Below are 27,328 nucleotides of genomic sequence, written 5' to 3' on the forward strand. Positions count from 1 at the left end.
TTGTGTGTGTCTGTGTGAATAAAGACAAAGTATTCAGACTCCCGTGGTTATCAGCTTGTTATTTGAACAAATATAAGAAAATGAAATGAGATATTATGTTATACACTCCTGATGACATCATTTATTGTTATTACATTTCACATCCTGTTACATACATTTGTATCACAGATCATGTTAGGTTCACCTTTTATGTATCTTAAACATCCAGGATTCACACAAGAAAACATGACTTGGGCATATTTGATTAAAAAGTGTGATTAAAAACATCAACAACATCAAAATCTAGGTGCATAATTTACGTGCATTTTCCCTTTAATTTCAACTTTTACATAAACTACTGTCCAAAAATCTAAAACAGTTTCCTCCCGTCTGATCTGAACTCTGATATCTGTGTTGAAATGGGGACATCTGCTGGTGTTGTTAGTGCACAACACCCCAATGCCATCATCATCATCATCATACATCAGCTGTCTTCTTCATTGTTGATGGACAGCACACAAGCACACAGCTTATGAGGAGAAGGAGGGAGGGTGAAGCCCATGGCTGGTGTCAGATCCAGGTCCTCCTCTGAGACTCCAGGTGGAGGAGTGAAACGAAAGCGCTGAAGGATGGAGGTGAAGAAGAGGAAGAGCTCCATCTTTGCGAGACTCTCTCCGAGACACAACCTGCGACCTGTAAGAACAAAGAGTTTCACTTTCAAATGCAATCACACTTGTGTAGGTGTACATTATTAAGGATCTATAAAGATGTCACACCTGCAGAAAAGGGCATGAAAGCATCTCTTTTGATAAATTTCCCCTCCTTATCCAGGAAGTGAGAAGGGTTAAAAGTGTGTGGGCTCTCCCATTCGCTCTCATCAAACAGGACAGAGGTGAGGAGGGGAAACACAGTGGTTCCCTGTGGGGACAGAAGAGAACAGGATGCAGAGAAGTCCGTATGTCCAGAAACATAATGTTATTAGATAAGCCTTTGAGTTTTTACCACTGCTCAATTACATCTGCAATCACCGAACTTGGTTTAAAATGCAGAAAAAACAAAAGTGATGGCATTTTCACCAAAGTGTAGAGGACAGGATAACTTGCCTGTAACAACACTTCAAGGGAAACAAATTGAACTGGTCAGGTTAAATAATATAATAATATAATATAAATATCTTGTTTTTTAATGACTCAGAGCTGTCGATCAAAGCACATATTTCAAACTTAGTCCACAAACTGTAGGTGAAACTTGGGTTTTATTTTCAGAACAAATGTTGTTTTTCACATAGAGCCCGCAGACTTTCGGTATCGGCAACCTTTTTACCACTGATTGAATATGGTGATGTTGTACACATGACTGCATCGTCCAAATGCCTTCAGTCCTTGAACACTGTTTACCACTGTGCCTTGAGGTTCGTGACTGGCTGTACCCGCCTCACCCATCACTGTGAACTGTATGCCAAAGCTGAGTGGCCTTCCCTGAGCACAAGGAGGCACACCCATTGGATGTCGTTGGTCTATAAGACCCTCCTTGGTTTGGCTCCACCTTATCTGTGTACTCTTCTCCAGCAAACTACCAGCCACTATGCCCTACGATCCAGCGGCATTTACCACCTGCAGGTTCCTCGTATGCGGACTGAACTGGGAAAGCGGGCATTAAGCTAGTCTGCCCCTTCAGCGTGGAGTTCAGACTAAGAAAATTTCTGAGACTCTCATTTAAAGCTTTAAATTCCTTGTTACGCATTAAGCAAAAAGCATCCATCCATCAGTGCCTGTGCTTTTAAGATGTCTTTCTATTGCTGCACTCATTTTACTGCTTTGATAACTGTCTTTTATCTTGATTGACTCTTTTAATTGTTGTTCTAATGCTCTTGACATGTGCTGCTGACCACTTGGCCAGGTCACCCTTGAATCAATGGGTTTTACCTGGTTAAATAAAGGTTAAATAAAAAAAAAACATTTGTGGAAACAACACCTTGAGAGCTTCTCACCTCTTTGATGAAGTGTCCCTGGAAGACGATGTCTCGGCTGGTTTTGTGAGGAATGGCCATTGGGACGATGTTAGCCAGTCTCTGTACCTCATGGATGACAGCATCAGTGTATGGCAGGCTTTTCCGGTCATCTACCCGCACCTGACGGCTTCCTATCACTGTTCTCAGCTCTTCCTGGACACGATCTGCAGAGAGAAAACCAATGAGATTAACCTAAAGGTGTCAAGACTCACTCCGGCCTCATCTCTGACTCCTCACCTTGTATATGTGGATATTTAGCCATTAGCAGTAAGCCCCATCTCAGTGTGGTTGCTGTGGTATCAGTACCAGCAGAAAACAGGTTGATCACTGTGAACAGCAAGTTCTGCTCATGGTAGTGAGTGTCCTTAACACAAGAGTCCTAGAAGAAGGAGCACTCACAGTTTTATTATGACATAAAAGACGATTAGAAATGTGTCATCTCACCTCTTCTTTCTGCTTCCGAATCAAAAAACAGTCCACCAGCCCTCTGCATGTATGAGGGTTCAGTGTCTCTTTCAGATGCTTGATTAAATCCTTCACATCTCTGACAGTCATCTCAACATTCTTCAATATCACCTGACGGTTTTTAATCCAGTGGAGGAGCCTGGGAAACATGTTGTAGAGCTGTGAAAGGACAAAAACTAAATTAATTTAACCCACAGATGGTCTATTTAAAAGGAATATCAAGGTGGAAAAAAACATTTTACTACTGTCTAACATTAACCTTACGCAGTCCAACATCATGATCACTTAAATGACCCTTTGTGTCAATCTGCTGATGAAGATTCTCAGTCATCCAGGTCATCATACGTCTACAAGTCCAGACGCCTTGCTTCAATCTTCTCCACCTTTGTGTCAATCATTTTCAAACATGTTGTAATGTCAGCTCACCTGGATCGCCAGAGAGCCTCCGATCCGTACCCTCTCGTTGACTCGACTCACCAAGTTTTTGAATCGAGGGTCGTCATATTCAAATCTGCTTCCATACACGATGGAGGAGATGATATTTGATGTGGCGTAATTTAAAGGACGCGTTGTATCGAATGGTTTCCCTGTAAAACCCAATGAGTGGCCATTATCAGTGGTATAATTATGTCCAATAGGGCTTTCTAGTTGGTATCAGTAGGCCAGAACACACATCATCTTCTATTGTGAAGAGATAATAGTAATAATCATCACACTGTAAAATGTAATTGTAACATTACTTAAAAATGGTCTTAACTCATATGTGCTTACTTTGTTGACTCTACTGTTACATTTTGTTATTAAAACGTTCTGATACAGAAAGTATTAAACTCATCAGACTTGTGTAACATTAACTGAAAAACTGTAAGTGATGAAGACCAATCCACAAGACACACGTCATGATATGTATGTATGTGTATTTGCTGAGAAATGGTGTGAATGGTGTTCTGTTCCAGAAAAAAAGAGGGTGAGACAGGTATTAATGTATTTGACCCAGGTTCTGCAGGGGGGTTGCAAGGTGGAGCAGGCTTTAGGCCTAAAACATAGGTATGGTGCAGTATATCAGCCACAGTCACAGGGAAAAGTGGAAAGGATGAAACTAAAACCTAAAACAAAAAATGGGCTAAAATCTGTGCACAGACCAAATTAACATGGGTTCAAATATTTTCTATTGACTTGATGTGTGTATGATGTTCTGTTAATAACCATATGATTTACAACCTATGAGCTTCTTGCAGGTCTACAGTTTCCCGGACCAGCTGGCCCGCTGAGACTGAAAGAGTATGCAGTATGGTGTTAATAGAAACCATAATATAATGAATTTAAAGCTTTGGTGTCAGCTTTTGCATTACAGGTGAAAGGAGAGACGGAGAGTCCAGGCAGAGCCACACCACACACAGCCGAGTGGGCCCTCCTGAAGGTGATAAAAAGGAAGTGGTCGGAGCCTAGGTGGACTGGACCAAATCAGATGGTGGACAGGACATCCCATGCGGTGAGGCTTAAAGGGAAAGGCGACATCTGGTATCATTGGATACCATACTAGCTAGCTAGTTGTTAAAATCACAAATCTGAATGCCGTGAATATACTGAAACGTCTCATGTGTTATTTTACCGTACTAACCGGGTGAAGTTACCATGGAGACGGCACACCACAATCAAAACAAAACACTGAACTAAGCTCCACGGCGACAACCTTTGTTGTCATCAAAGGTTGTCGCCGTGGAGCTTAGTACACAAACAAGAGCATTTTGGCACACAGTGATTCAAGCATTCAGGATTATTTTCCATTGAGCGAGGACTATTTCTTAGAACACAGCAGAACAATATTTCCAGCATTCACAATCATTTCTTCAACGATAAAGATATGTTCAGGAGCGAGAGTGCTGCTCTGCTACGTGCAGAAAACGATCAGCTGCGTGCCGACCTGGCTTCTCTAAAAAAGAAGATGGCCCACAAGGAGCAAAAGTGGGAGGAGCAGGCAGCAGCATTAAAGGAGGATCTGGCCATTAAACAGCGTGCATTGGCAGGCATGCATGAGGACATGTATTCACAACAACAGTTTATGGATGTGCAGCTCAAAGAAGCCAACGATAAAAATCGGTGCCTCAGACACACTGTGGAAGAGCTGCAGGTCTACAAAGCTGTTTCTATGAGATGGTCTATAATTTTGGACAGGAGGTGTGTTGATATGACCTGTAAACTTAGCACTCTGCACTCCCACGTAGAAGAGGATAAAGACATCATCATCACTATGACCAGTAAAAAAAACGCTCTCGACTGCCAACTGAAGGAGAGCGCAGAGGTGATGCACACACGACTGCTGCACCTGGAAGAGGTGCTCGCAGTTAAAGACGAAAGCCTTGAGAGCATGCAGCAGCTCCTTAACGAGGTTAGAGAGGAGAAGAGGCTCCTGGAAGAGGAACTCAGCGAGCCTAAGATTTCCAAGAAGGAGCAAAAAAAGGCAGATAAGAAGCTGCAGAAAGAACGTGAGCAGAGGGAGAAACAAGAAAAGAAGGATCGCAAGAAGAGAGAGAAGCAAGAAAAGAAGGATTGCAAGGAGAGAGAGAAGCAAGAAAAGAAGGATCGCAAGGAGAGAGAGAAGCAGGAAAAGAAAGAACGTGAGGAGAGAGAGAAGCAAGAAAAGAAGGATTGCAAGAAGAGAGAGACGCAAGAAAAGAAGGATTGCAAGGAAAGAGAGAAGCAAGAAAAGAAAGAACGGAAGGAGGCGTCATGGCGTATGAGGAGCTGACTTCTCTTCTTCAGCTAGACACTGCGGACCAGGCCAACCAGACTGGCTTTGCCTGTGTAGCAGGGAGGCGTCCCACACCTGGAACTGACCTGTTATTTCTTCAGCTTCTAACATGTTTGGTGCTTCTGTTCTTTTTTTGTTTTTGTTGATCATACATGAGAATAATCTGTTCACTGAAAAACTGTAACTGTGTGTGTGGTCTGTTGCATTAAACATTCAATGTCTTACATTTGTTATTTTAAAATGCTGCACAAATAATGAAACCCAGATATGCTGGCAACAGTTTACTGTATTTGGATTTGAATAAAATGCATTACATATACAGGATAGAACAAAAACAGTGATAACAATTATTATCACGTGCTGTCCTCAGGCAGGTGAAGACTGGTCTGGTGCAGCGTCTGGTCATAAGATCACAGAGCTGTGGAGAGAATATCACAATTACACAATGTACAGTAATTACAGCAAGACATAAAGAGAGCAGCAGTAAACTGAACAATGACAACAGCAGCAGGTCTATGACAGACGACGCTGCTCTGCTCGTCCTCAGCTACAACAACAGAGAGACAACGCAGCATGTTTAGCAGCGCCCATAATGATAATGACCATCGACAAGAACAAAGTCTTTGTATCCACATCAAGTTTGTCAGATCAGATCAACGGTAAATGGAAGAAAAACTGCTTCAAAATGCAGAAAGAGCCTGTTAGCATCACGTTAGCATCACATTAGCCAGTGGCGTAGGAAGCATTAAAACTGTGGGGGGGGACACCTTCTGTGGGTGGGTGGTGAAAAAAAGTACATCAGTATATTATGAAATATAATATAATAATATGAAGTAGTTGCGTTTTCCTGTGGATTTTAGCAGGTTGTTAAACTATTTTACCTACAGAAGTAAACACTTCATGACTATTTCAGAGACAGATTCAACAAAAACTCGGTGACAAACAGAAACTAATTCCAAGTGAAACAACAGTTTTGTCAAACATACTGGTGCTACTACACTAACAGCCTCCATATCTGAGGCCTTCTCTCATTTACAGAGACAAAAAACTGGCAAATCCCATAGAAAAATGAACCAAACTGCTTAATGCAGATAATACTGAAACACTAAAAATACTAACTTACAAATAAATGCATGTCTTTATTTTTATTTGCTTATAAAACTACTTAATTCACAACAAACGTTGTGGATGTGTTTATAATGATGCGCTGCCTCATCTGCTGCATCAGTGTGTCCCTGTTCATATAATGCTCCACTGTGTCCTGACGTCCATCACATGTGTTTTATTCTTGCTGATAAGAATAGGAGCAGGTGGCTGTGTGCACTGGCTCGGCGAGGCTGAAGCTAGCAGGCTAACAGGAGCTAACCTGGCCCTTATTACAACATGGGTTAATGCTGAAAACAACTCTAACTCTCCGTGTCTTTGTTAGAATCTCCTCATGTCCATTGTGTGTGGGGAGGGAGCAGAAAAGGCAACAACATGTCGTCAGACAAATAAGACCGTCTACTGTAACTGACAGTAAACAGCAGCTTCCTCCCAACGTTTCTAAGTTGATTTAACATCAACCTAACGTCTCCTGGGGCCATGTGACAAACAGTCAGGCTTCAGCATGAGCTGGACTTTGTGGGATGACACTGACGTCACCTCCTCCAGCTTCGACCAGCTTCGACCAGCACCGACGGTTCTCTTTACGGTGTTTTACGCTCGCTCGAAGCTCACACATGAAGCTCCACACATGAAGGTGGATGAGCTATGAGTGCTATGAGTCAGTGTGAGGACAGAGAGGAGGGAGTCCCTCCCTCTAAGAGGACTCTGTGTGGGGACCATGAGAGCCGGACCACAGCTCAGAGGTAAGAGGACGTCTCTAACTGTCCAAGACTCTTCTCCATGTCACAGCTCACACTCACATTATTCACACATCTGCATGTGTTCAAGAACAAAGCAGCATCACACTGCACGCTCTGCTGGACCTGGACCTGGACCTGGACCTGGACCTGGACCGGTCCATGGATGAGGCCATTTATTTCAAAACTGTATATTTCTGCAGAAACACAGACAGCTTTACAAGCTTTCCAACACTACTGTAGCTGTTAGGCCCATGTTTAGCTGGGACCTAGACTCTTCCTCCTCCAAGTCTCAGGGTCCTGGTTTGTTTGGGTCCTGCATGCACACACCTCAGTCATGCACACCATACACTGCTGATTATTCTGACTAACACAGCCTGTACAGAACTCTAATGTGGATTCTGTACATCACCAAAATGGAGGTCCGAAACCAGACGGAATGATGATTCTGTCTGGACCCTTTTCTGATAACTCTGATAAATTCATGAGAATAAATCTTTTCATAGAGCGTTTTATTCCCACGGTCACGGGGACAGTCGCTAACCAGTGTGATTGCAACAGCGGAGAATAAAGTTAGACCAGAGAGCGAGAGAAAGGAGGAGATTATTAGATTATTAGTGTTAGAGACAGTTGAGTTGAAGAAGGCAGTGAAGGCAGATGAGGAGAGACGTAAGATTCTATATCAGGCATATCTGTGCTGCATAGATGATGATTGTGAGGAGTCCGGTAGTACCACTGACATTAAACAGGAAGTAGAGAGCGAGAGAACTCAGGGGGCTGAGATACCGCCTCCCTATTCACCCGCCTCTGCTGTAGCTTCTGCCTCGCCTCAGACCCCACCGCTGGGATGTACCCCATCATGACTGTCCCTGATGGGAGGGGGCGAGTAACAGACAGACAGACAGGAGTGAACTCTAGTCAACCTGGTGCCCAGCAGCACTGGTATAGACAGGCAACAGAGGAGGGGCTTCCCCTGTTGCTTCAGCAGGCCCTGAAAAATGACCCTGATTTACCAGGAAGTGATTCTGTTGATTGGGAGAGACATGTTGTACACCATATGAATTTACATATAGAAAACAACTGAGTACCTCAGCCTGCTCCCCCACCCCAGCCACAGTCCCCAGTTGTGGGTAATCCTGATATGTATTTAACGCCACCTTGGGCCAACATCATAGAGGAAGTAACTGGAGGGGAAAAGAGGGTGGCCGTGGGGGAGGGGGGCATGGAAGGGGTGGATACAGCGGTATGAGTGGGGGTGACTGCTTCTACTGTGGAAAACCTGGCCACTGGGAAAGAGACTGTCACTACAAGCAGCCCCGTGAGTGACCACAAGGGGCTCCCTGGTATCCTCCCCAGGGAAGTGGCATCTCACATTATTCCGTCGGTTGGCAACATCTGCCATTCACAGAACTTGTAAAACTGTGTCAGCAGGCCAGCACCACAGTCATTGTTTCATTCGCTCCAGCTCATCACCAGTGAATCTGATGCCCAGAGACTGGAACCTCCATTATGTGCTCCCCAGATGGATTAATAGGGACATTTGTTACTGGACAGACTTTTTATGCTCCCAGAGTGTTGGAGTAACTGGACAGTGGCTGATGAGAACCACTACGATACAGATGTCTTGTGAAGATATCTGCTGGACTCGTTTTCTGTCTTGTTTGTGGCTGAGGAGGGAGTAGCTGCTGACGTATAGTTAACACCAGAATAGTTTAAATGGCTCAAAATGGCAGATAATAGTGTGCCACTTGTTTGCTTAGTCATTGTTCCACACATAATATTACAGAATTAGGCTCCATGGTTAGGAAAAGCTATTTCTAATGAATAGGCCATCACAGAGGATAGGTGTTTAGAATTCTTCATCCTTTAAAGCTTATTAGGTTACCATTCATACAGTAGAGGCATAATAAGGCTCAGGAGATGTTAGCCACACTATCACACAGCATATGGTCTTCATCATTTACTGATATAGGTTTTGTGCCTCCTGTACTCTTGTCTCTTTCATTGTCTCAACTTCCACCGATCTGGCTCACCTAGATCACTTAGCTCCATTTTATCTGGATGTTTCTGAAACAGGTGGAGTTGTGAATGGTGTTCTGTTCCAGAAAAAAAGAGGGTGAGACAGGTATTAATGTATTTGACCCAGGTTCTGCAGGGGGGTTGCAAGGTGGAGCAGGCTTTAGGCCTAAAACATAGGTATGGTGCAGTATATCAGCCACAGTCACAGGGAAAAGTGGAAAGGATGAAACTAAAACCTAAAACAAAAAATGGGCTAAAATCTGTGCACAGACCAAATTAACATGGGTTCAAATATTTTCTATTGACTTGATGTGTGTATGATGTTCTGTTAATAACCATATGATTTACAACCTATGAGCTTCTTGCAGGTCTACAGTTTCCCAGACCAGCTGGCCCGCTGAGACTGAAAGAGTATGCAGTATGGTGTTAATAGAAACCATAATATAATGAATTTAAAGCTTTGGTGTCAGCTTTTGCATTACAGGTGAAAGGAGAGACGGAGAGTCCAGGCGGAGCCACACCACACACAGCCGAGTGGGCCCTCCTGAAGGTGATAAAAAGGAAGTGGTCGGAGCCTAGGTGGACTGGACCAAATCAGATGGTGGACAGGACATCCCATGCGGTGAGGCTTAAAGGGAAAGGCGACATCTGGTATCATTGGATACCATACTAGCTAGCTAGTTGTTAAAATCACAAATCTGAATGCCGTGAATATACTGAAACGTCTCATGTGTTATTTTACCGTACTAACCGGGTGAAGTTACCATGGAGACGGCACACCACAATCAAAACAAAACACTGAACTAAGCTCCACGGCGACAACCTTTGATGACAACAGGTTGTCACCGTGGAGCTTAGTACACAAACAAGAGCATTTTGGCACACAGTGATTCAGCATTCAGGATTATTTTCCATTGAGCGAGGACTATTTCTTAGAACACAGCAGAACAATATTTCCAGCATTCACAATCATTTCTTCAACGATAAAGATATGTTCAGGAGCGAGAGTGCTGCTCTGCTACGTGCAGAAAACGATCAGCTGCGTGCCGACCTGGCTTCTCTAAAAAAGAAGATGGCCCACAAGGAGCAAAAGTGGGAGGAGCAGGCAGCAGCATTAAAGGAGGATCTGGCCATTAAACAGCGTGCATTGGCAGGCATGCATGAGGACATGTATTCACAACAACAGTTTATGGATGTGCAGCTCAAAGAAGCCAACGATAAAAATCGGTGCCTCAGACACACTGTGGAAGAGCTGCAGCACAAAGCTGTTTCTATGAGATGGTCTATAATTTTGGACAGGAGGTGTGTTGATATGACCTGTAAACTTAGCACTCTGCACTCCCACGTAGAAGAGGATAAAGACATCATCATCACTATGACCAGTAAAAAAAATGCTCTCGACTGCCAACTGAAGGAGAGCGCAGAGGTGATGCACACACGACTGCTGCACCTGGAAGAGGTGCTCGCAGTTAAAGACGAAAGCCTTGAGAGCATGCAGCAGCTCCTTAACGAGGTTAGAGAGGAGAAGAGGCTCCTGGAAGAGGAACTCAGCGAGCCTAAGATTTCCAAGAAGGAGCAAAAAAAGGCAGATAAGAAGCTGCAGAAAGAACGTGAGCAGAGGGAGAAACAAGAAAAGAAGGATCGCAAGAAGAGAGAGAAGCAGGAAAAGAAGGATCGCAAGGAGAGAGAGAAGCAAGAAAAGAAGGATCGCAAGAAGAGAGAGAAGCAGGAAAAGAAGGATTGCAAGGAGAGAGAGAAGCAAGAAAAGAAGGATTGCAAGGAGAGAGAGAAGCAAGAAAAGAAGGATCGCAAGGAGAGAGAGAAGCAAGAAAAGAAGGATCGCAAGAAGAGAGAGAAGCAAGAAAAGAAAGAACGGAAGGAGGCGTCATGGCGTATGAGGAGCTGACTTCTCTTCTTCAGCTAGACACTGCGGACCAGGCCAACCAGACTGGCTTTGCCTGTGTAGCAGGGAGGCGTCCCACACCTGGAACTGACCTGTTATTTCTTCAGCTTCTAACATGTTTGGTGCTTCTGTTCTTTTTTTGTTTTTGTTGATCATACATGAGAATAATCTGTTCACTGAAAAACTGTAACTGTGTGTGTGGTCTGTTGCATTAAACATTCAATGTCTTACATTTGTTATTTTAAAATGCTGCACAAATAATGAAACCCAGATATGCTGGCAACAGTTTACTGTATTTGGATTTGAATAAAATGCATTACATATACAGGATAGAACAAAAACAGTGATAACAATTATTATCACGTGCTGTCCTCAGGCAGGTGAAGACTGGTCTGGTGCAGCGTCTGGTCATAAGATCACAGAGCTGTGGAGAGAATATCACAATTACACAATGTACAGTAATTACAGCAAGACATAAAGAGAGCAGCAGTAAACTGAACAATGACAACAGCAGCAGGTCTATGACAGACGACGCTGCTCTGCTCGTCCTCAGCTACAACAACAGAGAGACAACGCAGCATGTTTAGCAGCACCCATAATGATAATGACCATCGACAAGAACAAAGTCTTTGTATCCACATCAAGTTTGTCAGATCAGATCAACGGTAAATGGAAGAAAAACTGCTTCAAAATGCAGAAAGAGCCTGTTAGCATCACGTTAGCATCACGTTAGCCAGTGGCGTAGGAAGCATTAAAACTGTGGGGGGGACACCTTCTGTGGGTGGGTGGTGAAAAAAAGTACATCAGTATATTATGAAATATAATATAATAATATGAAGTAGTTGCGTTTTCCTGTGGATTTTAGCAGGTTGTTAAACTATTTTACCTACAGAAGTAAACACTTCATGACTATTTCAGAGACAGATTCAACAAAAACTCGGTGACAAACAGAAACTAATTCCAAGTGAAACAACAGTTTTGTCAAACATACTGGTGCTACTACACTAACAGCCTCCATATCTGAGGCCTTCTCTCATTTACAGAGACAAAAAACTGGCAAATCCCATAGAAAAATGAACCAAACTGCTTAATGCAGATAATACTGAAACACTAAAAATACTAACTTACAAATAAATGCATGTCTTTATTTTTATTTGCTTATAAAACTACTTAATTCACAACAAACGTGGTGGATGTGTTTATAATGATGCGCTGCCTCATCTGCTGCATCAGTGTGTCCCTGTTCATATAATGCTCCACTGTGTCCTGACGGTCCATCACATGTGTTTTATTCTTGCTGATAAGAATAGGAGCAGGTGGCTGTGTGCACTGGCTCGGCGAGGCTGAAGCTAGCAGGCTAACAGGAGCTAACCTGGCCTCATAACAATATGGGTTAATGCTGAAAACAACTCTAACTCTCCGTGTCTTTGTTAGAATCTCCTCATGTCCATTGTGTGTGGGGAGGGAGCAGAAAAGGCAACAACATGTCATCAGACAAATAAGACCGTCTACTGTAACTGACAGTAAACAGCAGCTTCCTCCCAACGTTTCTAAGTTGATTTAACATCAACCTAACGTCTCCTGGGGCCATGTGACAAACAGTCAGGCTTCAGCATGAGCTGGACTTTGTGGGATGACACTGACGTCACCTCCTCCAGCTTCGACCAGCACCGACGGTTCTCTTTACGGTGTTTAACGCTCGCTCGAAGAGACCACTGGCTTTGTTAGGTCTGTTACTATAGTAACGGTATTGCAGCGCTGTGGTAACCAGGAAAACATGGAGTGGATTTCAGCGGTGAGGTTATTCTCTTATGAACCAAGTGGAACGGAGTTTTTCACGAGCAATCGAAACAGCGTTAGGTGGAGTTTCCTACTCACTAAATGTGGGGGGGTCCAAACGGGCCGTTTTAAAATGTGGGGGGGCATGTCCCCCTCTGATATAATGGTAGCGACGCCTATGACGTTAGCACTTAGCTTGGTGAAAGCTGCCAGCCTACCTGCAGTGGGCTCTCTGTGCCTCCCTACGATGGTGTACTACACTCATTCAGCCTTCCACTCTAAACATGTCCTAAGACACCTGAGTGACAGTCACCGCTTCCACATCAACAGTAGAGAGGCAGCCAGATACATCCAACAGCTAAGACATGCAGGGTCAGCCATCTTACCTCCACTCTCTTCATATTTCCTCCTTCATATCGTCAAACTCCAAATGTAAAGTCTCCTAAATCTCTCCTCAGCCAGTCAGCTCCACAAAGAGGCTACATCTGTGACACAACACTCCTCAGACAAAGACTCAGCTGCAGCAACTTCACATCCTCCATGTCTGACTGCAGTGTTGAAGCAGCCTGGTCCAAAGAGGAAGAGGATGGGGAGGATGAAGACTCTATATCTGGTCAGAATTCACAAGCTTCTCCACGGTGTGTCTGTTGATGGACCTGCACTGTTCCCTTCTTCTTACTGGGCAGGTTAGTCCACAAAGCTTTTCATGTTTGATTGTTTTATTGAAGATGTCATTTTATCTACTCTCTTCTTTTGGATCAGCTGTCACCATGGAGATGAAACAGGTGAGCAAGATGCAGATTTCTCTCTGTTTGGAAACAGTTGTTTTTCTCTGTGATGGTGAGGTGCTGTTGACAAGGGCTGAGGAGGGAGTGTCTGTGGACTGATTTACAGCCAGAGGCATAAAGGGCTTCTATATAAAGGACGACTGAACCGGTCTGACAGCTGGGTGACTCTGCACTCAGACCTGTTCTATCCACTGTTAACCCCTTCATGTCAGTGTTGTGTCAGGTGTGCTGTGTTCAAGGCGTGGTTTCTGTTCATTGTTCATTTCCTGTCAGACAGACTGCAGCAGAACCAGCAGCTCCACACATGAAGGTGGATGAGCTATGAGTGCTATGAGTCAGTGTGAGGACAGAGAGGAGGGAGTCCCTCCCTCTAAGAGGACTCTGTGTGGGGACCATGAGAGCCGGACCACAGCTCAGAGGTAAGAGGACGTCTCTAACTGTCCAAGACTCTTCTTCATGTCACAGCTCACACTCACATTATTCACACATCTGCATGTGTTCAAGAACAAAGCAGCAGCACACTGCACACTCTGCTGGACCTGGACCTGGACCTGGACCTGGACCGGTCCATGGATGAGGCCATTTATTTCAAAACTGTATATTTCTGCAGAAACACAGACAGCTTTACAAGCTTTCCAACACTACTGTAGCTGTTAGGCCCATGTTTAGCTGGGACCTAGACTCTTCCTCCTCCAAGTCTCAGGGTCCTGGTTTGTTTGGGTCCTGCATGCACACACCTCAGTCATGCACACCATACACTGCTGATTATTCTGACTAACACAGCCTGTACAGAACTCTAATGTGGATTCTGTACATCACCAAAATGGAGGTCCGAAACCAGACGGAATGATGATTCTGTCTGGACCCTTTTCTGATAACTGATAAATTCATGAGAATAAATCTTTTCATAGAGCGTTTTATTCCCACGGTCACGGGGACAGTCGCTAACCAGTGTGATTGCAACAGCGGAGAATAAAGTTAGACTAGAGAGCGAGAGAAAGGAGGAGATTATTAGATTATTAGTGTTAGAGACAGTTGAGTTGAAGAAGGCAGTGAAGGCAGATGAGGAGAGACGTAAGATTCTATATCAGGCATATCTGTGCTGCATAGATGATGATTGTGAGGAGTCCGGTAGTACCACTGACATTAAACAGGAAGTAGAGAGCGAGGGAACTCAGGGGGCTGAGATACCGCCTCCCTATTCACCCGCCTCTGCTGTAGCTTCTGCCTCGCCTCAGACCCCACCGCTGGGATGTACCCCATCATGACTGTCCCTGATGGGAGGGGGCGAGTAACAGACAGACAGACAGGAGTGAACTCTAGTCAACCTGGTGCCCAGCAGCACTGGTATAGACAGGCAACAGAGGAGGGGCTTCCCCTGTTGCTTCAGCAGGCCCTGAAAAATGACCCTGATTTACCAGGAAGTGATTCTGTTGATTGGGAGAGACATGTTGTACACCATATGAATTTACATATAGAAAACAACTGAGTACCTCAGCCTGCTCCCCCACCCCAGCCACAGTCCCCAGTTGTGGGTAATCCTGATATGTATTTAACGCCACCTTGGGCCAACATCATAGAGGAAGTAACTGGAGGGGAAAAGAGGGTGGCCGTGGGGGAGGGGGGCATGGAAGGGGTGGATACAGCGGTATGAGTGGGGGTGACTGCTTCTACTGTGGAAAACCTGGCCACTGGGAAAGAGACTGTCACTACAAGCAGCCCCGTGAGTGACCACAAGGGGCTCCCTGGTATCCTCCCCAGGGAAGTGGCATCTCACATTATTCCGTCGGTTGGCAACATCTGCCATTCACAGAACTTGTAAAACTGTGTCAGCAGGCCAGCACCACAGTCATTGTTTCATTCGCTCCAGCTCATCACCAGTGAATCTGATGCCCAGAGACTGGAACCTCCATTATGTGCTCCCCAGATGGATTAATAGGGACATTTGTTACTGGACAGACTTTTTATGCTCCCAGAGTGTTGGAGTAACTGGACAGTGGCTGATGAGAACCACTACGATACAGATGTCTTGTGAAGATATCTGCTGGACTCGTTTTCTGTCTTGTTTGTGGCTGAGGAGGGAGTAGCTGCTGACGTATAGTTAACACCAGAATAGTTTAAATGGCTCAAAATGGCAGATAATAGTGTGCCACTTGTTTGCTTAGTCATTGTTCCACACATAATATTACAGAATTAGGCTCCATGGTTAGGAAAAGCTATTTCTAATGAATAGGCCATCACAGAGGATAGGTGTTTAGAATTCTTCATCCTTTAAAGCTTATTAGGTTACCATTCATACAGTAGAGGCATAATAAGGCTCAGGAGATGTTAGCCACACTATCACACAGCATACGGTCTTCATCATTTACTGATGTAGGTTTTGTGCCTCCTGTACTCTTGTCTCTTTCATTGTCTCAACTTCCACCGATCTGGCTCACCTAGATCACTTAGCTCCATTTTATCTGGATGTTTCTGAAACAGGTGGAGTTGTGAATGGTGTTCTGTTCCAGAAAAAAAGAGGGTGAGACAGGTATTAATGTATTTGACCCAGGTTCTGCAGGGGGGTTGCAAGGTGCAGCAGGCTTTAGGCCTAAAACATAGGTATGGTGCAGTATATCAGCCACAGTCACAGGGAAAAGTGGAAAGGATGAAACTAAAACCTAAAACAAAAAATGGGCTAAAATCTGTGCACAGACCAAATTAACATGGGTTCAAATATTTTCTATTGACTTGATGTGTGTATGATGTTCTGTTAATAACCATATGATTTACAACCTATGAGCTTCTTGCAGGTCTACAGTTTCCCAGACCAGCTGGCCCGCTGAGACTGAAAGAGTATGCAGTATGGTGTTAATAGAAACCATAATATAATGAATTTAAAGCTTTGGTGTCAGCTTTTGCATTACAGGTGAAAGGAGAGACGGAGAGTCCAGGCGGAGCCACACCACACACAGCCGAGTGGGTCCTCCTGAAGGTGATAAAAAGGAAGTGGTCGGAGCCTAGGTGGACTGGACCAAATCAGATGGTGGACAGGACATCCCATGCGGTGAGGCTTAAAGGGAAAGGCGACATCTGGTATCATTGGATACCATACTAGCTAGCTAGTTGTTAAAATCACAAATCTGAATGCCGTGAATATACTGAAACGTCTCATGTGTTATTTTACCGTACTAACCGGGTGAAGTTACCATGGAGACGGCACACCACAATCAAAACAAAACACTGAACTAAGCTCCACGGCGACAACCTTTGATGACAACAGGTTGTCGCCGTGGAGCTTAGTACACAAACAAGAGCATTTTGGCACACAGTGATTCAGCATTCAGGATTATTTTCCATTGAGCGAGGACTATTTCTTAGAACACAGCAGAACAATATTTCCAGCATTCACAATCATTTCTTCAACGATAAAGATATGTTCAGGAGCGAGAGTGCTGCTCTGCTACGTGCAGAAAACGATCAGCTGCGTGCCGACCTGGCTTCTCTAAAAAAGAAGATGGCCCACAAGGAGCAAAAGTGGGAGGAGCAGGCAGCAGCATTAAAGGAGGATCTGGCCATTAAACAGCGTGCATTGGCAGGCATGCACGAGTACATGTATTCACAACAACAGTTTATGGATGTGCAGCTCAAAGAAGCCAACGATGAAAATCGGTGCCTCAGACACACTGTGGAAGAGCTGCAGCACAAAGCTGTTTCTATGAGATGGTCTATAATTTTGGACAGGAGGTGTGTTGATATGACCTGTAAACTTAGCACTCTGCACTCCCACGTAGAAGAGGATAAAGACATCATCATCACTATGACCAGTAAAAAAAAACGCTCTCGACTGCCAACTGAAGGAGAGCGCAGAGGTGATGCACACACGACTGCTGCACCTGGAAGAGGTGCTCGCAGTTAAAGACGAAAGCCTTGAGAGCATGCAGCAGCTCCTTAACGAGGTTAGAGAGGAGAAGAGGCTCCTGGAAGAGGAACTCAGCGAGCCTAAGATTTCCAAGAAGGAGCAAAAAAAGGCAGATAAGAAGCTGCAGAAAGAACGTGAGCAGAGGGAGAAACAAGAAAAGAAGGATCGCAAGAAGAGAGAGAAGCAGGAAAAGAAAGAACGTGAGGAGAGAGAGAAGCAAGAAAAGAAGGATTGCAAGAAGAGAGAGAAGCAAGAAAAGAAGGATCGCAAGGAGAGAGAGAAGCAAGAAAAGAAAGAACGGAAGGAGGCGTCATGGCGTATGAGGAGCTGACTTCTCTTCTTCAGCTAGACACTGCGGACCAGGCCAACCAGACTGGCTTTGCCTGTGTAGCAGGGAGGCGTCCCACACCTGGAACTGACCTGTTATTTCTTCAGCTTCTAACATGTTTGGTGCTTCTGTTCTTTTTTTGTTTTTGTTGATCATACATGAGAATAATCTGTTCACTGAAAAACTGTAACTGTGTGTGTGGTCTGTTGCATTAAACATTCAATGTCTTACATTTGTTATTTTAAAATGCTGCACAAATAATGAAACCCAGATATGCTGGCAACAGTTTACTGTATTTGGATTTGAATAAAATGCATTACATATACAGGATAGAACAAAAACAGTGATAACAATTATTATCACGTGCTGTCCTCAGGCAGGTGAAGACTGGTCTGGTGCAGCGTCTGGTCATAAGATCACAGAGCTGTGGAGAGAATATCACAATTACACAATGTACAGTAATTACAGCAAGACATAAAGAGAGCAGCAGTAAACTGAACAATGACAACAGCAGCAGGTCTATGACAGACGACGCTGCTCTGCTCGTCCTCAGCTACAACAACAGAGAGACAGCGCAGCATGTTTAGCAGCGCCCATAATGATAATGACCATCGACAAGAACAAAGTCTTTGTATCCACATCAAGTTTGTCAGATCAGATCAACGGTAAATGGAAGAAAAACTGCTTCAAAATGCAGAAAGAGCCTGTTAGCATCACGTTAGCATCACGTTAGCCAGTGGCGTAGGAAGCATTAAAACTGTGGGGGGGACACCTTCTGTGGGTGGGTGGTGAAAAAAAGTACATCAGTATATTATGAAATATAATATAATAATATGAAGTAGTTGCGTTTTCCTGTGGATTTTAGCAGGTTGTTAAACTATTTTACCTACAGAAGTAAACACTTCATGACTATTTCAGAGACAGATTCAACAAAAACTCGGTGACAAACAGAAACTAATTCCAAGTGAAACAACAGTTTTGTCAAACATACTGGTGCTACTACACTAACAGCCTCCATATCTGAGGCCTTCTCTCATTTACAGAGACAAAAAACTGGCAAATCCCATAGAAAAATGAACCAAACTGCTTAATGCAGATAATACTGAAACACTAAAAATACTAACTTACAAATAAATGCATGTCTTTATTTTTATTTGCTTATAAAACTACTTAATTCACAACAAACCTTGTGGATGTGTTTATAATGATGCGCTGCCTCATCTGCTGCATCAGTGTGTCCCTGTTCATATAATGCTCCACTGTGTCCTGACGTCCATCACATGTGTTTTATTCTTGCTGATAAGAATAGGAGCAGGTGGCTGTGTGCACTGGCTCGGCGAGGCTGAAGCTAGCAGGCTAACAGGAGCTAACCTGGCCCTTATTACAACATGGGTTAATGCTGAAAACAACTCTAACTCTCCGTGTCTTTGTTAGAATCTCCTCATGTCCATTGTGTGTGGGGAGGGAGCAGAAAAGACAACAACATGTCGTCAGACAAATAAGACCGTCTACTGTAACTGACAGTAAACAGCAGCTTCCTCCCAACGTTTCTAAGTTGATTTAACATCAACCTAACGTCTCCTGGGGCCATGTGACAAACAGTCAGGCTTCAGCATGAGCTGGACTTTGTGGGATGACACTGACGTCACCTCCTCCAGCTTCGACCAGCACCGACGGTTCTCTTTACGGTGTTTTACGCTCGCTCGAAGAGACCACTGGCTTTGTTAGGTCTGTTACTATAGTAACGGTATTGCAGCGCTGTGGTAACCAGGAAAACATGGAGTGGATTTCAGCGGTGAGGTTATTCTCTTATGAACCAAGTGGAACGGAGTTTTTCACGAGCAATCGAAACAGCGTTAGGTGGAGTTTCCTACTCACTAAATGTGGGGGGGTCCAAACGGGCCGTTTTAAAATGTGGGGGGGCATGTCCCCCTCTGATATAATGGTAGCGACGCCTATGACGTTAGCACTTAGCTTGGTGAAAGCTGCCAGCCTACCTGCAGTGGGCTCTCTGTGCCTCCCTACGATGGTGTACTACACTCATTCAGCCTTCCACTCTAAACATGTCCTAAGACACCTGAGTGACAGTCACCGCTTCCACATCAACAGTAGAGAGGCAGCCAGATACATCCAACAGCTAGAAGACATGCAGGGTCAGCCATCTTACCTCCACTCTCTTCATATTTCCTCCTTCATATCGTCAAACTCCAAATGTAAAGTCTCCTAAATCTCTCCTCAGCCAGTCAGCTCCACAAAGAGGCTACATCTGTGACACAACACTCCTCAGACAAAGACTCAGCTGCAGCAACTTCACATCCTCCATGTCTGACTGCAGTGTTGAAGCAGCCTGGTCCAAAGAGGAAGAGGATGGGGAGGATGAAGACTCTATATCTGGTCAGAATTCACAAGCTTCTCCACGGTGTGTCTGTTGATGGACCTGCACTGTTCCCTTCTTCTTACTGGGCAGGTTAGTCCACAAAGCTTTTCATGTGTGACTGTTTTATTGAAGATGTCATTTTATCTACTCTCTTCTTTTGGATCAGCTGTCACCATGGAGATGAAACAGGTGAGCAAGATGCAGATTTCTCTCTGTTTGGAAACAGTTGTTTTTCTCTGTGATGGTGAGGTGCTGTTGACAAGGGCTGAGGAGGGAGTGTCTGTGGACTGATTTACAGCCAGAGGCATAAAGGGCTTCTATATAAAGGACGACTGAACCTGTCTGACAGCTGGGTGACTCTGCACTCAGACCTGTTCTATCCACTGTTAACCCCTTCATGTCAGTGTTGTGTCAGGTGTGCTGTGTTCAAGGCGTGGTTTCTGTTCATTGTTCATTTCCTGTCAGACAGACTGCAGCAGAACCAGCAGCTCCACACATGAAGGTGGATGAGCTATGAGTGCTATGAGTCAGTGTGAGGACAGAGAGGAGGGAGTCCCTCCCTCTAAGAGGACTCTGTGTGGGGACCATGAGAGCCGGACCACAGCTCAGAGGTAAGAGGACGTCTCTAACTGTCCAAGACTCTTCTTCATGTCACAGCTCACACTCACATTATTCACACATCTGCATGTGTTCAAGAACAAAGCAGCAGCACACTGCACACTCTGCTGGACCTGGACCTGGACCTGGACCTGGACCTGGACCGGTCCATGGATGAGGCCATTTATTTCAAAACTGTATATTTCTGCAGAAACACAGACAGCTTTACAAGCTTTCCAACACTACTGTAGCTGTTAGGCCCATGTTTAGCTGGGACCTAGACTCTTCCTCCTCCAAGTCTCAGGGTCCTGGTTTGTTTGGGTCCTGCATGCACACACCTCAGTCATGCACACCATACACTGCTGATTATTCTGACTAACACAGCCTGTACAGAACTCTAATGTGGATTCTGTACATCACCAAAATGGAGGTCCGAAACCAGACGGAATGATGATTCTGTCTGGACCCTTTTCTGATAACTGATAAATTCATGAGAATAAATCTTTTCATAGAGCGTTTTATTCCCACGGTCACGGGGACAGTCGCTAACCAGTGTGATTGCAACAGCGGAGAATAAAGTTAGACTAGAGAGCGAGAGAAAGGAGGAGATTATTAGATTATTAGTGTTAGAGACAGTTGAGTTGAAGAAGGCAGTGAAGGCAGATGAGGAGAGACGTAAGATTCTATATCAGGCATATCTGTGCTGCATAGATGATGATTGTGAGGAGTCCGGTAGTACCACTGACATTAAACAGGAAGTAGAGAGCGAGGGAACTCAGGGGGCTGAGATACCGCCTCCCTATTCACCCGCCTCTGCTGTAGCTTCTGCCTCGCCTCAGACCCCACCGCTGGGATGTACCCCATCATGACTGTCCCTGATGGGAGGGGGCGAGTAACAGACAGACAGACAGGAGTGAACTCTAGTCAACCTGGTGCCCAGCAGCACTGGTATAGACAGGCAACAGAGGAGGGGCTTCCCCTGTTGCTTCAGCAGGCCCTGAAAAATGACCCTGATTTACCAGGAAGTGATTCTGTTGATTGGGAGAGACATGTTGTACACCATATGAATTTACATATAGAAAACAACTGAGTACCTCAGCCTGCTCCCCCACCCCAGCCACAGTCCCCAGTTGTGGGTAATCCTGATATGTATTTAACGCCACCTTGGGCCAACATCATAGAGGAAGTAACTGGAGGGGAAAAGAGGGTGGCCGTGGGGGAGGGGGGCATGGAAGGGGTGGATACAGCGGTATGAGTGGGGGTGACTGCTTCTACTGTGGAAAACCTGGCCACTGGGAAAGAGACTGTCACTACAAGCAGCCCCGTGAGTGACCACAAGGGGCTCCCTGGTATCCTCCCCAGGGAAGTGGCATCTCACATTATTCCGTCGGTTGGCAACATCTGCCATTCACAGAACTTGTAAAACTGTGTCAGCAGGCCAGCACCACAGTCATTGTTTCATTCGCTCCAGCTCATCACCAGTGAATCTGATGCCCAGAGACTGGAACCTCCATTATGTGCTCCCCAGATGGATTAATAGGGACATTTGTTACTGGACAGACTTTTTATGCTCCCAGAGTGTTGGAGTAACTGGACAGTGGCTGATGAGAACCACTACGATACAGATGTCTTGTGAAGATATCTGCTGGACTCGTTTTCTGTCTTGTTTGTGGCTGAGGAGGGAGTAGCTGCTGACGTATAGTTAACACCAGAATAGTTTAAATGGCTCAAAATGGCAGATAATAGTGTGCCACTTGTTTGCTTAGTCATTGTTCCACACATAATATTACAGAATTAGGCTCCATGGTTAGGAAAAGCTATTTCTAATGAATAGGCCATCACAGAGGATAGGTGTTTAGAATTCTTCATCCTTTAAAGCTTATTAGGTTACCATTCATACAGTAGAGGCATAATAAGGCTCAGGAGATGTTAGCCACACTATCGCACAGCTATCACACATTTACTGATGTAGGTTTTGTGCCTCCTGTACTCTTGTCTCTTTCATTGTCTCAACTTCCACCGATCTGGCTCACCTAGATCACTTAGCTCCATTTTATCTGGATGTTTCTGAAACAGGTGGAGTTGTGAATGGTGTTCTGTTCCAGAAAAAAAGAGGGTGAGACAGGTATTAATGTATTTGACCCAGGTTCTGCAGGGGGGTTGCAAGGTGGAGCAGGCTTTAGGCCTAAAACATAGGTATGGTGCAGTATATCAGCCACAGTCACAGGGAAAAGTGGAAAGGATGAAACTAAAACCTAAAACAAAAAATGGGCTAAAATCTGTGCACAGACCAAATTAACATGGGTTCAAATATTTTCTATTGACTTGATGTGTGTATGATGTTCTGTTAATAACCATATGATTTACAACCTATGAGCTTCTTGCAGGTCTACAGTTTCCCAGACCAGCTGGCCCGCTGAGACTGAAAGAGTATGCAGTATGGTGTTAATAGAAACCATAATATAATGAATTTAAAGCTTTGGTGTCAGCTTTTGCATTACAGGTGAAAGGAGAGACGGAGAGTCCAGGCGGAGCCACACCACACACAGCCGAGTGGGTCCTCCTGAAGGTGATAAAAAGGAAGTGGTCGGAGCCTAGGTGGACTGGACCAAATCAGATGGTGGACAGGACATCCCATGCGGTGAGGCTTAAAGGGAAAGGCGACATCTGGTATCATTGGATACCATACTAGCTAGCTAGTTGTTAAAATCACAAATCTGAATGCCGTGAATATACTGAAACGTCTCATGTGTTATTTTACCGTACTAACCGGGTGAAGTTACCATGGAGACGGCACACCACAATCAAAACAAAACACTGAACTAAGCTCCACGGCGACAACCTTTGATGACAACAGGTTGTCGCCGTGGAGCTTAGTACACAAACAAGAGCATTTTGGCACACAGTGATTCAGCATTCAGGATTATTTTCCATTGAGCGAGGACTATTTCTTAGAACACAGCAGAACAATATTTCCAGCATTCACAATCATTTCTTCAACGATAAAGATATGTTCAGGAGCGAGAGTGCTGCTCTGCTACGTGCAGAAAACGATCAGCTGCGTGCCGACCTGGCTTCTCTAAAAAAGAAGATGGCCCACAAGGAGCAAAAGTGGGAGGAGCAGGCAGCAGCATTAAAGGAGGATCTGGCCATTAAACAGCGTGCATTGGCAGGCATGCATGAGTACATGTATTCACAACAACAGTTTATGGATGTGCAGCTCAAAGAAGCCAACGATAAAAATCGGTGCCTCAGACACACTGTGGAAGAGCTGCAGCACAAAGCTGTTTCTATGAGATGGTCTATAATTTTGGACAGGAGGTGTGCTGATATGACCTGTAAACTTAGCACTCTGCACTCCCACGTAGAAGAGGATAAAGACATCATCATCACTATGACCAGTAAAAAAAACGCTCTCGACTGCCAACTGAAGGAGAGCGCAGAGGTGATGCACACACGACTGCTGCACCTGGAAGAGGTGCTCGCAGTTAAAGACGAAAGCCTTGAGAGCATGCAGCAGCTCCTTAACGAGGTTAGAGAGGAGAAGAGGCTCCTGGAAGAGGAACTCAGCGAGCCTAAGATTTCCAAGAAGGAGCAAAAAAAGGCAGATAAGAAGCTGCAGAAAGAACGTGAGCAGAGGGAGAAACAAGAAAAGAAGGATCGCAAGAAGAGAGAGAAGCAGGAAAAGAAAGAACGTGAGGAGAGAGAGAAGCAAGAAAAGAAGGATTGCAAGGAGAGAGAGAAGCAGGAAAAGAAAGAACGTGAGGAGAGAGAGAAGCAAGAAAAGAAAGAACGGAAGGAGGCGTCATGGCGTATGAGGAGCTGACTTCTCTTCTTCAGCTAGACACTGCGGACCAGGCCAACCAGACTGGCTTTGCCTGTGTAGCAGGGAGGCGTCCCACACCTGGAACTGACCTGTTATCTCTTCAGCTTCTAACATGTTTGGTGCTTCTGTTCTTTTTTTGTTTTTGTTGATCATACATGAGAATAATCTGTTCACTGAAAAACTGTAACTGTGTGTGTGGTCTGTTGCATTAAACATTCAATGTCTTACATTTGTTATTTTAAAATGCTGCACAAATAATGAAACCCAGATATGCTGGCAACAGTTTACTGTATTTGGATTTGAATAAAATGCATTACATATACAGGATAGAACAAAAACAGTGATAACAATTATTATCACGTGCTGTCCTCAGGCAGGTGAAGACTGGTCTGGTGCAGCGTCTGGTCATAAGATCACAGAGCTGTGGAGAGAATATCACAATTACACAATGTACAGTAATTACAGCAAGACATAAAGAGAGCAGCAGTAAACTGAACAATGACAACAGCAGCAGGTCTATGACAGACGACGCTGCTCTGCTCGTCCTCAGCTACAACAACAGAGAGACAACGCAGCATGTTTAGCAGCGCCCATAATGATAATGACCATCGACAAGAACAAAGTCTTTGTATCCACATCAAGTTTGTCAGATCAGATCAACGGTAAATGGAAGAAAAACTGCTTCAAAATGCAGAAAGAGCCTGTTAGCATCACGTTAGCATCACGTTAGCCAGTGGCGTAGGAAGCATTAAAACTGTGGGGGGGACACCTTCTGTGGGTGGGTGGTGAAAAAAAGTACATCAGTATATTATGAAATATAATATAATAATATGAAGTAGTTGCGTTTTCCTGTGGATTTTAGCAGGTTGTTAAACTATTTTACCTACAGAAGTAAACACTTCATGACTATTTCAGAGACAGATTCAACAAAAACTCGGTGACAAACAGAAACTAATTCCAAGTGAAACAACAGTTTTGTCAAACATACTGGTGCTACTACACTAACAGCCTCCATATCTGAGGCCTTCTCTCATTTACAGAGACAAAAAACTGGCAAATCCCATAGAAAAATGAACCAAACTGCTTAATGCAGATAATACTGAAACACTAAAAATACTAACTTACAAATAAATGCATGTCTTTATTTTTATTTGCTTATAAAACTACTTAATTCACAACAAACCTTGTGGATGTGTTTATAATGATGCGCTGCCTCATCTGCTGCATCAGTGTGTCCCTGTTCATATAATGCTCCACTGTGTCCTGACGTCCATCACATGTGTTTTATTCTTGCTGATAAGAATAGGAGCAGGTGGCTGTGTGCACTGGCTCGGCGAGGCTGAAGCTAGCAGGCTAACAGGAGCTAACCTGGCCCTTATTACAACATGGGTTAATGCTGAAAACAACTCTAACTCTCCGTGTCTTTGTTAGAATCTCCTCATGTCCATTGTGTGTGGGGAGGGAGCAGAAAAGACAACAACATGTCGTCAGACAAATAAGACCGTCTACTGTAACTGACAGTAAACAGCAGCTTCCTCCCAACGTTTCTAAGTTGATTTAACATCAACCTAACGTCTCCTGGGGCCATGTGACAAACAGTCAGGCTTCAGCATGAGCTGGACTTTGTGGGATGACACTGACGTCACCTCCTCCAGCTTCGACCAGCACCGACGGTTCTCTTTACGGTGTTTTACGCTCGCTCGAAGAGACCACTGGCTTTGTTAGGTCTGTTACTATAGTAACGGTATTGCAGCGCTGTGGTAACCAGGAAAACATGGAGTGGATTTCAGCGGTGAGGTTATTCTCTTATGAACCAAGTGGAACGGAGTTTTTCACGAGCAATCGAAACAGCGTTAGGTGGAGTTTCCTACTCACTAAATGTGGGGGGGTCCAAACGGGCCGTTTTAAAATGTGGGGGGGGGGGGGGGGGGGGGGGCATGTCCCCCTCTGATATAATGGTAGCGACGCCTATGCATGAGACATAATGCTCATTAGAGATTCTAACCAACAAACTACACTGCAAAAAAATTGCTTGGTAAAGGAAGATCCTACCATGTCCTCGATTTGTGTCTTGAAATATCGGGGTGATGTCTCTGTCCCCAAACACATCTGCATTGTTGACCAGAGCCTCTTTGACTGTCTTGTATCCAGCCAGGACGACCACTTTACTGGTTCCAAAGTAAACCGTAAAAACGGATCCATATATCTTTGAAAGCTGGAGACAATTGATACATTTACAACAAATGAACTGATGTTCAACAAAGAGTCTTGTTTTGAGCGAGCATGGCTAACTCACCTCACACAGCGTTCTGTAGGGTCTCTTGAGATCAAGCTGCAACAGGTTTCCAAGGATGGGCAGGCGCCTCGGCCCTGGAGGTTCAATCCCCACCTTCCCAAAGGTGAAACTAGCAGAGACCAGATAAAGTACAAGCAGCAGAACGACGCCCAAAACAGTGGTGGGACTGGAGCAGAAAAAGAAGATACAATCCTCCAAAAGACCCATTTGCTCTGCTGTTAAAGGGTAAATGGCTCCTACACTCACTGGCCTCTCACTGGGCTGTTTATGCTGCTCTTAACTCCACAATGGGCTGTTAACGCACATAGAGACACATCTCATAGGAGCAGAGAGGAGGCTACAACACTAGTTTGGCCAGTGCATTAAGATAAAATAAGATAATCCCTTATTAGTCCCCGCAGGGGAAATTCACATTGTTACAGCAGCAACAGCAAACATAAGAAGAACAAAACAGAAATGAACA

At 44.6% G+C, this 27,328-nt stretch overlaps 1 pseudogene; it reads right to left on the bottom strand.

The window, feature by feature from the left end:
- Positions 1–463: 463 nt before the first annotated feature.
- Positions 464–27,072, bottom strand: LOC114439918 (cytochrome P450 2K1-like; annotated as a pseudogene).
- Between the last annotated feature and the right edge of the window lie 256 nt (positions 27,073–27,328).

The sequence above is a fragment of the Parambassis ranga genome, chromosome 8 (genome assembly GCF_900634625.1).
Source record: "Parambassis ranga chromosome 8, fParRan2.1, whole genome shotgun sequence".
Classification (NCBI taxonomy): Eukaryota; Metazoa; Chordata; class Actinopteri; family Ambassidae; genus Parambassis; species Parambassis ranga.